This window comes from Embiotoca jacksoni, unplaced genomic scaffold (genome assembly GCF_022577435.1).
Source record: "Embiotoca jacksoni isolate LCO1_2020_lvr unplaced genomic scaffold, fEmbJac1.0.p SCAF_2, whole genome shotgun sequence".
NCBI classification, from domain to species: domain Eukaryota; kingdom Metazoa; phylum Chordata; class Actinopteri; family Embiotocidae; genus Embiotoca; species Embiotoca jacksoni.
Genome location: NW_027185340.1, coordinates 18,012,041 through 18,029,218, shown reverse-complemented (window position 1 = coordinate 18,029,218; position 17,178 = coordinate 18,012,041). Strand labels below are relative to the sequence as shown.

The window sequence follows — 17,178 nt, the reverse complement described above, 5'->3', positions numbered from 1 at the left end:
GGACAGATTTGTCACAGTATTAGAGCTCAAAGAAATGCGAACACATCTCGTGCCGCAACAGTCTGAGCTGATCAAACCTGGGGTGACATTGAAAGCTGCTTGGCTGACTGCTTTGGAAACTTCCTGTTCCTTCATTGAAAACGAAAACACTTAATGAATTTTACTTTTAAACACACCAGTTTATGAACTAGAATACTTCATTTGTATTGTGCGTTTATTTGAATTCACATATTCATCTGCAAATCTGCACAGGAATATAAAACAGGTGGCTCATTTTTGATTGCCTACTGTTGATAATAGGTCATACAGCATACTGCAAGTCCCATGTGACATTGTATGTGTGGGGGCGTGCATGGAAGGGTTTAATGCTAAAAAATAAAAAAAAAATAAAAAAAAAAACACACTGGAAACCGCTAGGGTATATGGACAAGAGCATAAAAGTGGATTTTATGCTGTGATATTTACCAGTATTGTATGAATTTGAAAGATGCTGTTAAAAGTAGAATGTAGGAATGTCAGAGCTAAGCATCAATAGGTTCCCTGAGAAGATAAACAGCGTGGCATCATAATGTCACCTCGCTCCCGTCTACGTTCATCACAAAGCAAAGGAACCCTGACAAGAATATACGCAGCTGAATTATGTGTCTGAGCTCCGTGTGTGTGATCGCTAACATGTGCTTGCTGTCTTTTACTCCCACAGTCACATAGTTACAGTCTCTGTTCAGAACAATAAGCATGTGCAGGATGTTGGCTGAGGTGGGAGAGGGATTTGAAACAGGCTGTGCAGCTATACAATGATAATGATATATAATTATAAACTCGCAGACAGCCGGGAAGATACGCTGGGAAAGAGACTTACGGTTACTGCGGACTGTGGATGTTCAGGTTTGGCTGTTGTGCCTCACTCATCTACGCGCTGATGGATGCTCATGAGCGCTGCATCTTCTGTCGGCAGAAAGAGAAGAGAAATACTTAAGGATCGAGCAAACCCCGCTGCGAGTCGAACATCTGATGTGATTCCATTCCATTTAATTTAGCTGACGCTTTTATCCAAAGCGACTTACAATAAGTACATTAAGCCATAAAAAAAAAATAATAAAAAAAAAAGTTATTTATCGCTCTAAATTTAGTAATTTCCTTCACTGTAAGAAAATGCATCTTTGGAATTAAAGAAATAAACAGGTTCACTGTTGCAATCACTGTTTTATTGGGAATACACCATTTCTTCCACTGAATTATGTCAACCTCTCAGAATTGATGAGTGGATGAAGTTTAAGCCTACATTTATGGAGGCAATATAAGATACAGTATCACAAAGCACAAAGGACAGAGTAATAAAAAACCTAAATAAATGGAATAAATACAAAACACATGTAATTAGTGAATGTATTCAACTATAGTTATTACGTTAGTGTGTGCTTGATGACGGAGGTGCCGACTCAGCTCTTTTTCACTCAGGAAAAATGTTCCTATTCAAGCAACATGAGCTTTGCATGATATCCAACACTATAAAGCATTTTTGTTCACATAATTGCTCATATAAATCTATTCAATTTATAGCCCAGTGACAGCTGTGTGGGAGATTTGTGAGCCGTCATTGTTTATTGATGGTTTGAAGAAAGCTAAACAAACACATTGATCAATCACTATCAAAAGTGCGTCGTTGAAGAATAAGAAAAAAATAATCAATAATGTTCTTCTTTGGCAAATCTGAAATCAAAAGCCATAAAACAGCTGAGCACATTCATTAGAAAGCCATGTTTGTTTTGTCTCCAACAAAACCTCGAGCCTCTTCAGTTTCTTCCCAGTAGGTCCTGATTTCACTCTACAGTAGAATTGAGGTGATTCTTCCTAAACGGACACTGTATTTTGGCCTTTTTCAGCATGATAGCCGATTATGTCAGAGTTCAAATTAGTATTTTAATAGGGGACACACTCCAGATTAAAGTGGGCTGTCTGCACACTTGATATATGAGGGCCAACGTTTTCCATTATGTGTCACCCTGCAGAATTGTATAGTTACCATGAAAGTGCCTGAAGAATTTAGGGGGAAATGACATTCAGAGATAGATGTAAGGGCGCAGAGTGTGGAAGGTGTTGCACTAATTTGAGCTGGGTGACTTCTGTGTGAGATTTTGTACATAATAAGACGACTGGAGCTGCTCATAGAAGTTATGTGATATTGAAAACGAGCATACGAGGCATTGCTGGTTACTGACAACACATTTAGAGTTCATAATATGTATTGTTTAGCCTTGCAAGTTTATGGTCCTGGCACCGTTAAAACTCAAATACATCAGCAAAATAAATCGGACAACTGGATCTAGAAACAAACAAAAAAACTTTAACCTGAGATGTTGCATTTGTCCAACAACTGCTGAGATAAGGCCAATGTGTGAAAACGGAAAGGGAATGTGCGTTCTCCGTTTAATCCACAACTAAAAGACTGCATGTCTGATTGGAAAATGTTACGAGGATAAAGGGAACTGCATAACACTGGTTTAAATCCTACTTTTTAGATAGATTTCAATGAGTCTTCCAGACAATGAAGAGTTAGCTATGGAGTTCCACAAGGCTCAGTGTGATGCAGAAAAGCTAAATCATGCATTTATTACTTCCAGGCTGGATTATTGTAATTCCTTGTTGTTAGGATGTCCAAATTACTCATTATAAACCCTGCAGCTGATCCAAAATGCTGCAGCAAGAGTACTGACGGGATTTAGCAAGAGAGATCGCATTTCTCCTGTTTTAGCTTCTCTTCATTGGCTTCCTGTTAAATCAATAATAGAATTAAAAATTCTCCTGCTGACTTACAAAGCTCTGCATGACCAGGCTCCATCGTGATCTGAGATCCTATAGAACCACATCATCCTCACAGAGATCTTATAGAACCACATCATCCTGACAGAGATCTTATAGAACCACATCAGCCTGACAGAGATCTTATAGAACCACATCATCCTGACAGAGATCTTATAGAACCACATCAGCCTGACAGAGATCTTATAGAACCACATCATCCTCACAGAGATCTTATAGAACCACATCATCCTCACAGAGCACTTTGCTCTCAGAACTCTGGTCTACTTGTGGTTCCCAGAGTTTCCAAAAGTAGAATGGGAGGCAGAGCTTCAGTTTTCAGGCTCCTCTCCTGTTGAACCAGCTCCCAGTTTGGATTCGAAGCGCAGAAACCATCTAGATTTAAGGTTAGATTTAAAACTTTCCTTTTTGATAAAGCTTAGGGCTGCTCAGGTGGCCTTGAACCATCCTGCAGTTCTGCTGTTCTACGCCGAGGCTGCTGGGGGAACCTCGTGATGCACTGAGCTTCTTCACTCTTTCACTCTCTATAACTCCTATCTCACACCATTACATCTCATCAACTTCATGCTTTTTCTCTCCCATAGTTTTTGCTTATTGTCTGTTGCCTCTCCATTCAGTTCCCACACTCGCATAATGTTTGTTCTTTCTCTTACAGATTTCTCGGCCATTGAGCTGCACGTCTCTGCTCTGTAATTGTCGCCCGCACCAGCAGCTCATGTTTTACATCTCTGTGCTGCCCTTTTCTCTCTCTGCTCTCCTCTCACCCCAACCGGTTGAGGCAGATGGCCGCCCACCTCTGAGCCTGGTTCTGTCGGAGGTTTCTTCCTGTTAAGAGGGAGTTTTTCCTTCCCTCTGTTGGAGGTTTTTCTCCCTTAAACAGGAGTTTCTCCCTCCTAGCTTATGTGGGAATTGTTGGGTTTCTCTGTATGATGTTATAACGTTCTGCTGTAAAGACTTTAATATGTTAAGTGCCATGAAATAACCCGTTGTGATTTATAATCAATATTTTTTTTTTGATTGAATGTACTTTTATCATATCCGAAGACAGAATAATCTCTCAAAATCAAATCGTTTTCCATCTCCATATTGTCATTTCCATCGGAGCCAAAACAAAGGTGACAATCAAATTTCTCCTATCCATCCCCAGCTGAGGGATAATGCAAAATGGGTTTCCTTCAGCGTTTCTCTCACTGTTAGAAGTGGCTGCCTTTTCGCATCCCACGGCATACATCATACTGAATAATGGAGGAGAATTGAGAAGAGAAAAAAAAAAGAAGAAAAAAACTGTCATTCCTATCTCCCCTCGAGCGATGAGTTTATGATTCAGAAATAAGGTTTTACATACCAGAGAGCTGAATCTTATTAAGGAAACAGGTGTTATTTGGTGCCTTATACTGTGAAATATACTGGATTTCTGTTGACTGTTCCATTACTTGAATTAAAAGTGGTGTATTTGCATGGAGGTGAATATCTAAACCGATATCTGATATTCAGGCAATCAACCTTCGTTCAACATTCATCACAACAACGACACTATGCGTTGCCCACTGAAATGAGTTCGTGATAGAAAATTAAATGAAAATGGAAGAGGATCACAGCACTCGTTCAGATGAAATTGTTTTACCCTGTTCCTCCTCATTAGCAGAAAGCAAATCACCCCAAAACAGTAATTCACACTGACAACGAGGGGCTTGAAGCCCTGAGGTCAGGGGTGGGTTACTTGATGTGAGGGAGGGGAGGTCTACCGGATTAATCCTCTTAGGCCAATTTTGACAGCGAGGCAGAAAGTTGACTCCAAAAACAAACTCGGTGGAAAAAAAAGCCTTGATCTGAAATTTCAAGTCATGTCAAGTTTACTTGTACGGTCCAATATTAATTATGACTCAAAGGGTTTTACAGGCCCAAAACATGAACCCAGCGCGACGTTTCTAGGACAACAAAAAGCTCCTCAAAAGAATAAAATAACAAGGCACATACTCTTTGGATTGCTATGGCGACCTTCTTTGTATTTGTCACTACAATTCAAAAAAGAAACCAAAGAGATATTTGTTGCAGAAAAATGGGATTATAATCCAACAAGAGGATATCAATAGTTATACAACAAGTAGTTCCGACACGGAGATCTGATTGGTCAACTGCACATTTGGAACGTGCTCAAATCAGCATAAAAGCACATCCTGCTCGTCACTAGAAATATCACTCCGCTTTCTCAGTGGGAATATATAATTAGAATTACATTTCATAGAATATACAATATAATGATATAATGTTGTTTTTACTTGTTATAGGCCGGTTAAATGTGACCCAATTAGTGAAACCAGGTCTCTTTTGGTGCTCTTTTGTTGCTCCGAGCACCCGTACCGCAACACCCCGAATAATCGCACACTTAAAATCCGAGCGGCGGCCGGCTTGACCGGGTTGGTTTTAACGACAAGATGCTAAAATCTTAAAAACTTCATAAGTCCATTGACATCTTTTTTCAGCGGCTATCTTAGTTACAAAAAGACTGAGCTCGCGAAGCAGTTTTGTGTGATTCACTTTGAGAAACAATATCTAGAAAGAAATAAAAACGGACTAGAAATCCTCTGTCGCTAGGGTCGTTGCTAGGGGTCGGCCTGCTTCCCGGAGTAGTAAACATTGCGTACATTACACAAAAGTCTACTGACACGAGTGATCGTTTTCCAGCTCTTAGTCATACCCGGTGTATTGCCATGGAAACGGTAATCGCACTAACAAAAAGTTGTATGTTTTCAGAGTGAATTGTTCCACAATATGATGCTTACGGACCGAATCACTGTCGCGCCAAAAATGACGATAAAGCACACCACCTCATGTATAGCACTAATGTAGTAAATTCAAAAAGAGTATATCGCATCGACCAGAGTCCAAAAAAAAAAAAATCTATAATAAAATGTTCTTTGCGTTGCTCCGGGCCCCGGTAATAGTCGGGCCTTCGACCAAAATAAATCAGTGTATAAAGTAGATGTGGAGGGTGTGTGTGTTTTAATGGTTAAGGTCACGGTGGGCAGCACTGTCCATCGTGCTACCACGTAATAATCCTGTTGAAAATAATAATGTTTTCTTAAAAGGTCTTGAACCCTCTTCTTCCCTTTGGGTCGCTTTCTGATAGCAAAAACACCATCATGCTGGCAGGGAGCACAGATCCAGCACCTTACATGCTGGAAGTGGTAGATAAGAGACAGGGAACATACAGATAGCACCGGACTGGCTCTGGCCCATCTTACTTCCCGAGGGGCAGAACGGGCAGATGTCAGGGTGTGCTTTTTTTTCCTTTTTTGTTTTTGTACGAAAGGTACAAGCTGGCATGAACACATTAAAACCTGCAGCGCGCCGACATACTCGGAGACGACAGACAGTCAAAATGCATCAGCTTTTTTTGTGAAAAGCCAAGCACAGACTTTGAGACTCGTGGGCTTTCTGAATAGCTCGCCCTTCATGGTACATTAGTGCTCCCACAGCATTAAATGACAATGAGAGAAAATTATGTGCATGTGCTTTAAATAACACCACCGTGAAATATGTGGCCACCATGTGCAGAGACTTCCGCCCAACAATCATTTTGATTTTAAAACTGGACGGCTCGATGACAGATTTCTTTCCTCAAACATCCATCGTATTTTTTATTAAATTGGGCCATCATTCATTTTGGCCATGACAAGGTTTTATTTACCAGTTTTATTGCCGAGATATAGGGACAAGTTGCACCTACTGGATGCAGCTGTACGATGGCAACCAGGAGAACAAGCAACAGAAGTCATCACACAATCCCCAGTTTGACTGTGTTATGAGCCGAGAACACGAATGACGGTAACTGCTGGAAGTTTATTTTCTTCAAACAAACTAAAATGTATGAGGATTCTTGTGCAACAACCAAAACTAATAATCAGTAGCTTTTGAAGACTTTGAAGTGCTCCGGGAAAAAAAAAAACAGAATTACCGCGTAGCTGTTGTTTGCCTCTGCTAACCACTCAAGTAGTAGTTTATATGTACATCTGTCCAAAACCATATAGATATTGAACTCAAAGTGACCTTGACTTTTGACCTTCAAAATCTGAACAGTTTATTGCCGCGTTAACGCGAATGTTTGTGACAAATTCTAAATATTGCATTCACAAGAACGGGACGGACAGATGAGGGGAACGTGAGGTCACAGTGACTTTGAACTTTGACCTTTGTCCACCAAACTCTAATCAGTTTATCCTTCAGGGCCAAGTGAGTGATTGCGCCACATTTGAAGAAATTCCATCCAGGTGTTTCTGAGGTATCGTGTGAATGTGTCGAATCGGGGTCACAGTGACCTTTTCCTTTGACCCTCAAAATGTAATCAGTTTATTCTTGGTATCAAGTGAATGTTTTTGACAATTTTGACCAAATATACCCTTTGGGCGTTTGTGAGATATCGTGTTCACGGATGGGCGGAGAACCCGAAAAAACACGACCTCCAGCTGTGGCTATCGCTGATAAATGTAAATTCCTCCCCCGCTGATGAAGATCATCCGTTATGACTGACAGCTACTAAATGTGCCATTATAGGGACAGCATTCTACAAGATTTGATATGAGGTGCACAGAAACTGCATTTCTATGACAAAAGAGTAGACTCCATCATGTGATATGAACCGCTCCCGTACTACATGAACACCTTTATGACCTTCATATGCAGACAGGCGTGTGATCAGCAGTACTCACGAATACAGCAAACACGTACTATAGACGTGGTCGGCATCTGTGCGCCCAGTTGTCCGCGGGTGTATACATGCATTTATGGGTGACATGAACCTGTGTCTCATATGGGGGTCTGCATTCATGCGCAAGAAACACACTACACACTACATGTTCACTGCCATTTGTTCCTATCGGAGCGGCAGGCGTCTTTCAGGGCATAAAGAACCTCGGAGGCGGAAATTGAGTTGAGGATCTAATGAATAAAATAAGGTGCGAGTAAATCCATTGAAAAGCTGCGGAATATGTAAGAGATGAAAACATTGTTTATTATTAAATCATATGCTGCATCTCTGAAGACTCGAAAGCTTATGAGCCACAGACACACATGCGCACGTACGTACGCACGCACACACACACACACACACACTGAAGAGAATTCTAGTGCAGCAAAAGCCGACTGCAATCCTGTTTGGTGTGCTTCAGAAGAAACCTACAGCAGCTTTAATGCGCAACCTGACCCAGTTAAAACATTAACTGGTATTCCATGTCAACCTCAGTGAGGCTTGGTTGAACGGTATTTCCACGCAAAGACAAGTTAATCAGCTTCTCCAGTGTGCAAACAGCAAGACAAGCAAACGCAACAAGACGGGTTTGTATTATTGATAAAACGTTACCGAGCACACCTCCTCGATTTTGGAATAAATATAGAAGCGCTCTACATTTCCGGCTCTGCTGGGCCGGGCTAATGGAGCACAGTAAACATCTGCACCTCCGAGTGTGGAGAGGGATACCACTGTTTTCTCATGTGGTTTCAGGCGTTCGAAAGACAACAGAGACCCCCAGCCGAGCTTTACACTCAAAAGCTGAACTGATCTTGTTTCCATTCGTCACTGTCTCACCATGTCTCACAAACCGACAAAGCTTTACAGTTCTGATGTGAAAACATGGTCATACTCAAATGAGCTTTTTTTTTTTTTCTTTTTCTTTCTTTTTTTTATGTTTAACTGGCAGGTAAGTGAATACCAAGACGGGTAAAGACTGGTTCCTCTTTTCTTTGTCATGACCTTGGTGAAGTGGGAAAAAAAACCCACCATGAAATGATCTAATGAAGCTTGTGTTATGCAAGCACTGCAATTCTTTAATTACTTTACTTGTCAGTAGCAGTAACTGAAAGCATAAATCAAAATACATATATTTTTAGTATAGTTCAACCATAACCACTTCCCCTCCATAACATTGTCCTCATTGTAAAATGACCTGCCATTGGAGCCGCCAGGTCTGTAAAATGATTCTCATTTTAATTTTGTATTGACGAGAGAACAGGAAGTTATGAATACAATAGTTGACTCATTTTGACAGTTTTCAACCTTTGCCCCACTTTTTGAGGCCTAATATCTAATTAAATGATGGGTTTGTTTTCAGATTGACTGGCAGGAAACTAATAAGAAGCAGTGACTTCCGTGACTGACTGCAAAATGACTTGTGACATTTTTTTATTGACTTTGTATTTCATGAGAGAAGGTAAATAGAAGTCTATGGAGCCAGAGCTTTTTTGGAGTCAACCCCTAGTGGCCCTCGGTGGTACTGCAGTTTATAACACCTCCGTATTGCCCTCACTTTTCAGGCTCAGAACCTCCATCCAGTTTATGATTAAAACAAATACAAAATCATACCTAAAGCCATGCCTGTACATTCTTTGCTTGCTCTGTAGCTTCTTTCAAGTCTAAATTAAAAACTCTCCACTTGACTTTCATTTCCTTTGTTGCATTTGGGGCGACTGACAACTTATCATTGCGCTGTAGCTACACTCAAGCTCTATTTATGGTCTTTTATTATTTGAGGTTCATTAGCATTTTATCTTCACTTTATTTATTTTGCTTTAAATTATATTAGTTTTACTATAAGCTATTTGATCTTTTTGATTTCATAACATTGGTATTGCTTACTTTTGAAACTGCTAGTGGCTCTGTGTTTCAAATGTCCGATACACAGTAAATTAAGCTACCTTGCCCATTGATGTGATTGTCTGCTAATTACTGCTTCTGTTTACAGTTTTACTTGCATTTATGATTGTACCCTTAAAATGCTCCTAGAGTCCGATAACTCCACCATAATGGCTGCGCTGTTACTCACTGAGTATGTTCATGAATAACCTCCCTAACTGACAGCTGTACAGTATCCCAACACCTGCCAAGCTGCTTTACAGCCTCCATGTCGCGGTACTCCTTTTTTCCTTGAGGCAGCTAATTCTAAGAAACATATGGGCAGAAGTGGTCCTGAGAATTTTGTCTTTTCCCTTCTTTCATCCAAAAGGCTGGAGTTAAACAGAAAATGCTTTGGGCTGCCCCAAATGTGGTCATTTACAGCAAACAATGAACAACAGCTGTGATAGAAATCCTGTCATCAGTGTTCCTGATCGTCACTCAATTAGTGTTTTTGTCCTCTTACCAATTCAAAGAGCTACAATAGTGCACTCATTGGCAGGTGTTAGTTAAAAAGGAAAAAAAATCAGCAGAGTCAATCGGAACGGAGATATTTTCTCTGCAGGTTAAACTGCAGAAATAACAACTCTGAAAATGGCAAACTTCTTCAATCAACACAAGAGACACTGATTGATCTGAGCTGCCACGACCACAAGGTTGCTTTTATCAATGGAAAATTACATCAGCAGTTAACACGAGTCGATGCTGATTGGTTAAGGCACAATAACCCCCCTAACAAGCTGAAAACAGCTAACATGAACCCAATGTCTCCCCGAAAGACAAAGTGAAAATAAAAAATGTGCAGGTCTGCTTTTCCAGCTATAGAAATCAATCTAACTACCTGGAACATAATTGCCCGTGTAGGTACCAACCACAAGCTCAGGCAGCTCGGTAGAGCTCCAGGACGCTCTTGAAGCTGGCCGAGACGTTTCTGAACCTGGATAATTCCTACTGATGGTACTGGCTGCAAAAACATGTATTTATCTTTAAGTACGTTAGAGTACTGTAATTAATTATAAATATAGCAGCCAGAGTTTTAACAAAAACTTTACATCCGAGGACACCATAACTGGCCTCGAGTCAGTCCATTGACTTCCAGGTAATTTTTGTGTTGATTAATATAATCGACTTACTCTCCAAAAAGCCCCGCAGGCTCTCGCTCCAAAGTAACTCTGAAAGACTTGTCAGAAATGGGTCAGACGTCTTAGATCTTCTGGTATAAGATTTATGAGCGTTATGGGGGTTGCATCAAAAGTTGTTATGGTTTCTGATTGTTGTTTTTCTCTGATTATTACATATGCATTACATGAATTATGTGCTTTAAAATTAACTTAAAAGCAAGACTAACATTTTGAACTTTCTCTTTTTCTGCTACACAATTTTCTTTTTGTGGTGGCTGTTTTTTTTTTGTTTTTTTTTGAATAAACAAAACAGCACAGGAATGGTATTTTTCTTTGCTTTCTTTGTGAAGTTGCATACCCTAAAGAAACTGAGCAGTATGTATTTGTAAGAATTTGCTTGCAGTCACATCGAATCCTGCTGTCTGCAAGTTAACACATATTTTTCTACTGAATGGAAAGAAAACTGGCACACCAAGACTGCTGTTCGACTACCTTTAAAAAAAAATAGTCAAAACCTTTGTCCGCACGCGTCTCCTGGGGCCTGGCTGCCGATCCAGCACCACAGGGGTTCAACTTTGACCGTCTTTGTTTCCTGACTGTGCAGCGAGCACCCCTGAAAATCCTCTTATCTCCACTCAGGAACATTCCTCTGCAGCCCCCCTCTGCAAACCTTCAGCCAAACAAGTGTGTTATATATTTGTTTCAATAAAGGTTGGTTGAGATATTGTTTTTTTTTTTGGTAACATCAAAAGCCTTTATATGGACCAGATAAACAAAGAGAGGCAAGCTCCTGAAATAGCTATTGCCTCCTTAACCCCAAATTTGTGCAATAAGAACGATGAGACTTGATAAATCCTTCAAAACCTGGAAAATCAAAGTTGGTGATGCTTGGATGTGAAGAGTCTGACAGGTTGACTAATGGCAGCTGTCTTCAAGGAAAAATGTCACATTTGCTAAAAACAGCCGCTGAACCATAGATCACAAAAACACAAGCATTCATTATTTTCTCTTCAAGATGTCTTAAAACGAGTTCCTTCGATTGAATTCACTTCTACAAACTTGTCACAGTAATGAAAAATATTCTTCGGCAGGTTGAACGAGCCCCGTGTCACGGAGAGGGTAAAGCTGCATTTTTAATACGCTCGCATTACTCACTCAGCAAACCTACAGTTACACTTACTGGTTCAGTTTGAGGTTAAACTCGGCAGTGATTTTTTTTTTTTTTTTTTACTCTGAATGTTTTCGAAATCTATTTTGGGAAAAGTGACCTTTAAAAATCTGTTGACCTTTGCGGGCATCACAGCAGCTGCGATGTGTCGACGGCCGGCTTCAGTGTTGATTTGGAATCTGACAGGCGCATGTTCGACGATAGCATGAAGCCACGGTGACAGGAAATCATCAGTTCTCATTATCTTTATTGTCTGCTCGGCAAGCACGTGTGAAGTGTGCCACTTTAAAGATAGCACAACAACGGTCTAATTCAGACTGAGCAACACAAATAGGGTAAAACAGAGGCAGCTGATGGGTTTCGGAAAATTTAGAAGTGGGACGAAGGTCGATGCGGAGATGAATTATCACTCTTTTGTACATTTCTCTAAACACTTAATAAAAGGAAAGATCTCATAATGGTGGCGCTCCAGCGGGGCTGATGGAGGAGGTAGGCAACACATTTGAGATTTAATTCAGTGCTTCCCCTATAATTATCTTGGGAGAATGAAAGACGATAGAAACAAAATACAAACATACTCAGCCAGTCCAGCAGTCCAACTCAGAGCTGCAGCCCCACAAACGCTGTCATTTGCAAAGTCCCCTGTGCACAGGAATTGTTGTCCTCGTACTGGACCTCTTACAACTGCTGACATTAAACAATAAACACAAAAAAAAAAATATCAAAAAAAAAAAAATCACAGATTATATCTCTGAAAAGAATCCTCCTGGTCTTTGTGTGCCAAAACATAAAATCTACACAAGAAAAACTGTCACATGTCCTGCAAACACAAGATTTATCACAAACTATATTACTTAAAAGTATGTAAAGAATCTAAAAGCACATTTACACCTTCCCTCTGGGGGGGGGGGATTAAGGCTGTGTCAATAGCAGACAATTCTGCAATGTAATGCTTTGTCTGAAATGTGCAATTTTCTCTTCAGCCATACGCTTGTCAGATTCAGTAATATTGTTCTGATTTATGTGATGGCAAGAGATGTCAAGGAAAGTTTTTTTTATGGAGCGCCATTCAGATACAAAGCAATTCAAAGTCCTTTATAGAGGCATAGAAATACAATAAATAGAAGATATGAAGAAGACATACGAATGGCATTTTAGAGACCATAAAACAATGAAGAAATTCAATTTGAGAAAGCATTTTTAAAAAGGCAATTTTTAAGAACTTGATGAAGCCATATGAGTACAAGCTCATATCTAATTTACTGTCGCAGCAAACAATAACATTGTAGGCCCCTGATTTAAAAGGGCTGATATTTTTAGCAGACCTCAACCGTTCAGGAAGCTTGATCCACAGGTGGGGAGCAGAAACTGGTTGCTTGTGTTTCCTCTTGAAACAGCATTTATTTTTAGACATTTAGTTTCATTCTGTACTTTAATCACGTTGAAAGAATAGTGACAACAGGCTGTTCTCCATCTGCACCCTTAGCAGCAGCTTCTCCAACGTCGGAGCCATTTTGAAAATCATTTTGAAATCTACCATGAAAATTGCCAAAAATACTTCTCTTCGAATGACCCAACTCAAAACACACAGGTACACTCGGGCTGAAAGTCACACAGGATTACACTTTCAGTCATAGGTGAGTGATTGCTTTACTTTCAGGTGCGTTAAAAGGGCGGGACATAGATTACAGCCTTTCTGAAGGAATTAACGAAAAATGTTTAACTGAATCGAATTATGTGGGTGGTGTTATTGGTTTCCGTTATGGATGGCCCACGCCGACCTCAAAGATCAGTAATGGGTCCAATCAAGGCATCTTTCTAACTGATTGGTATCAGACGTGCTGAGCTATATTCAGCACCGGTTCTAGAGAGCACAGATGTGTGTCAGGATCCAGAAGCTAAAACATGTGCAGTGTGGAAATGTGTTGAAAATGAAAACAAAAGCAGCACAACAGCCCTTAATGTCTCCATAAACTCTCAACAAAAGCGTAATTAAGATGTTTATGTGTTGTGACTGTAAATGTTAACGCCAATACACCAATTGAAAGTTTAATTATGATTATGACAGTCAATTAAGATGTGCTCGTACACAATGCGGCACTAAGTGGAACTAATAAGAGCCATTTACATGTTTGCTTACTTTGTTAAAAAAAAAAATTAAAACAATAAATAAAGACATGAAAACTGGAGCTGCACTCAGTGGAATTGTAATTTTTTTTTTAAAAAACATGTTTTGTTTGTTTATTTTATATTATAAGAAAATATAGATAAAATAACCCAATAAGGAACAGCTTGGATGCAGGTAATCAGTCCTTCATGCATTACAGACTTATTCAATTGTCAAGCATATAAATTGGATCGATTTTAATAGTTTTAATGAGCTTTAAGTGGGGCACATACTCAATATTTAAATACCTTGAGCGGGGCAAAAAAAAAAAAAAAAACTTGATCGGGACATTTTCCATATGTTTCTGCGCAGCCTGGTATATACGGCCACCTCATGAACTGAACTTCACCGGAGCGGATTCCACTCAGACAAAGAAAGACAGATCTCATGCCAACTTTAAAGTTCAATGCATGTATGGGCTGCCGGCCAAAGCAATCTGCCAAGGGGCTATCCTTCTCTGTCAGTGCACAGAGCAGCTGTGACAGGAGATGGCCTTGAGGGTAACTAAGCAAGCGAAACACATCTTCAGACTTCTTCCAGCTCATCTTGATTTAGTGGTTCAACTCTGGGGTCAGGATTCCTCGCTTCTTATGAGGAGCTCGGGCTCCCCGTGGTGCTGAATAATGCCCTAAAGAGCTGGAAGGGAAAGTTTCCATGTTGAACAAGTTATGAAGCTACAACAAATTGTTATCCATGGTAGGTATAGCGCATCTCAAGCATGTAAGCATACAGTGGTGTGAAAAAGTGTTTGCCCCTTCCTGATTTCCAATTTTTTTTGCATGTCTGTCACACTTAAATGTTTCAGATCATCAAACTAATTTAAATATTAGTCAAAGATAACACAAGTAAACACAAAATGCAGTTTTTAAATGAAGGTTTTTATTATTAAGGGAGAAATAAAATCCAAACCCACATGGCCACGTGTGAAAAAGTGTTTGCCCCCTAAACCTAATAACTGGTTGGGCCACCCTTAGCAGCAACAACTGCAGTAAAGCGTTTGCGATAACTTGCAATGAGTCTTGTACAGCGCTGTGGAGGAATTTTTGCCCACTCATCTCATGACCTCAATCCTATTGAGATGCTGTGGCATGACCTTAAAAAGGCGGTTCGTGCTGGAAACACTCTAACAGTGCTACACAATCCATATTCATAACTGCATACTGGGAGCCAAGGCCTGTTGAAGCTATCACATCATCGCTGACCGTATAAAAGTGGACATATAGCTTCCGGGGCTGAAAAATGAGGCTAAATCTGACGTGCCTTACACGGCAATACCACACAGTGCCATTAGAGGTTGGCTCCAAAGTGCCTCTAGCTCCATAGACTCCTATTCAGCTTCTCTCATGAAGTCAATACATTTTTTCCACAAGTTATTTTGATATTGTTAGCTACGGTCCCTCATTATTATTCATTTTTTTGGGCGGTCCCTCTGAAAATAATCCCGTCATTAATTAAGTCACATTTTTTGAGTGTGTTTTTGTTTGATTGACAGGCCTGAGGTGCAGTCAGATTTCCGCTTATAGGGGGGCGGGGTGTGGTGTTCTCGAGTTTCCAATCAGATCGAGTCAGATCCACCGCTCGCGCCTCCCCAGCTCGTGAAAATATGGTCACTTGTGGCTCCAAACCGCTCCGAACTAACAAGATGACAACGGCCGAAATGTCAAACTCAAAGCTTCTTAGCGTCAGTTTACAAACCAATGGGTGATGTCACTGTTGGTTGCTGCTTGATCGTGATTATTTGTGGTATAATTATTGGATTCATTTCTATTGATTTGTGCAAAGACAGCTCGATGAAAGTCATTGGGGTGTTTCCCTTCTTTTGCTACGACTTAACTGCACACGAGTGGAGCATTAGTACCACCAACTGATAACCTCTTGGCGCTCGACTTCTAATGTTCGACAGAACACATTATGATAAGCATCTATTGACATCAACATCATGGATTTAGTTCCAAAGCCAATGAGCACATATCAGCGGAGAACCCAAGAACTCGGATGAGGTGATTTGCCAGATTTGCCAGGAGGTGCAATTGATATGTTCCGATGTTCAATGCCAGTGACTGGGTTTGCTTTTTCAATAGGTGTATTATTAAACCATGATTAGGCTTATACAATCATAGCAGCAGAAAACGAACAGCAAAAGAAAATTAAATTGTCAATCGTAATTATTTGCCTGTCAACCAATTGTCAACTGAAGCATCATGATGGTGACAGCCCTATTGGAGCCCAAGGTAAATAAGCCATGAGAGACTGCAAAGATGGTTCCCATTCATCATTTACAAAGCTCTACTGCAGAATAAGTGTCAGGTCAATACACTTCACTGGCCTGTAAACCTACTTACCATGAGACTCAGTGAAATCCTGATTGTTCGGCTCAGGGCTCCTGAAGATAAACAAGATACAAGGTAGCTGTGCCGCAGTTCAGGGACAGAATCGTCCGACCAGAGCAGAGGCTCCAAGAAGTGGAGCCTTCATTTGTCCAGATACAACACGTGGGAGATAATACCTGTATTTTAATGCTCGACATGTTCAGGAAACTGCCCTTGTCAAAGGGCACTATTCTCTTTTGGAGTGATTTATAGTCCATAATATCTCAAAAAAACAGCAGCATATTTAAAAAATTAAAAAAAAAACAACCTTGGCAATCAGTCATTAACATGAGAGGGCCGACGTTTTCCCTTGAATAGTGCTGTTTGAGTGACTTCCATCAATATTTAATGGCTTGAAATGTTTCTAGACAAAATAAATTAGCAGCTGGCAACTGAAAATGGATCTGGGAAGTCCAAATGAAGACTCCGAAGCAGCACTCAAACACAACACATTGTTGAGGAGTGTGAAACAAAGCTTGCCGGCGAGCAGACTTTCGTAATTTCCCCCACTCTGTATGAAACCACAACGCTTTGATTGAACTTAAATGTTGCAGTTACAAAGCATTTCCCACTCAGTGAAAATACAGAATGAAATTCATTCATGTGAAAATAAAATTCTGCATGAATTGGGACTGAGATGGAGCCAATTCTAATACATGTGCAACATGAATTTTAATCAGCCCACCAAATACCTTCCAAAACATCCTAGGCAACAAAATCGTAGCAAATAAGCACAACAAAGCCATCTGTGCAAACAAACACACGCACACGCGTGCGCACACGCACGCACACACACACACACACACACACACACACGCACGCAGGGCCTGCCAAGATCAAAGTGGTTATTTTGAGGTAGTTTTATC

The 17,178-nt window shown here is 40.3% G+C and overlaps 1 protein-coding gene across 4 annotated transcripts in view; it reads right to left on the bottom strand.

Moving 5' to 3' along the window:
* Positions 1-17,178, bottom strand: part of gulp1a (GULP PTB domain containing engulfment adaptor 1a) — an 82,982-nt gene that overhangs the window by 48,379 nt on the left and 17,425 nt on the right. For 2 of the 4 annotated variants that reach the window (XM_069154846.1, XM_069154850.1), the window contains exon 2: positions 860-945. The gene's annotated coding sequence lies outside the window, so the exon portion shown is untranslated. Of the gene's footprint in view, positions 1-859; positions 946-12,354; positions 12,464-17,178 lie in introns of all 4 variants that reach the window. The other 2 variants (XM_069154848.1, XM_069154847.1) reach the window with 2 other exon arrangements.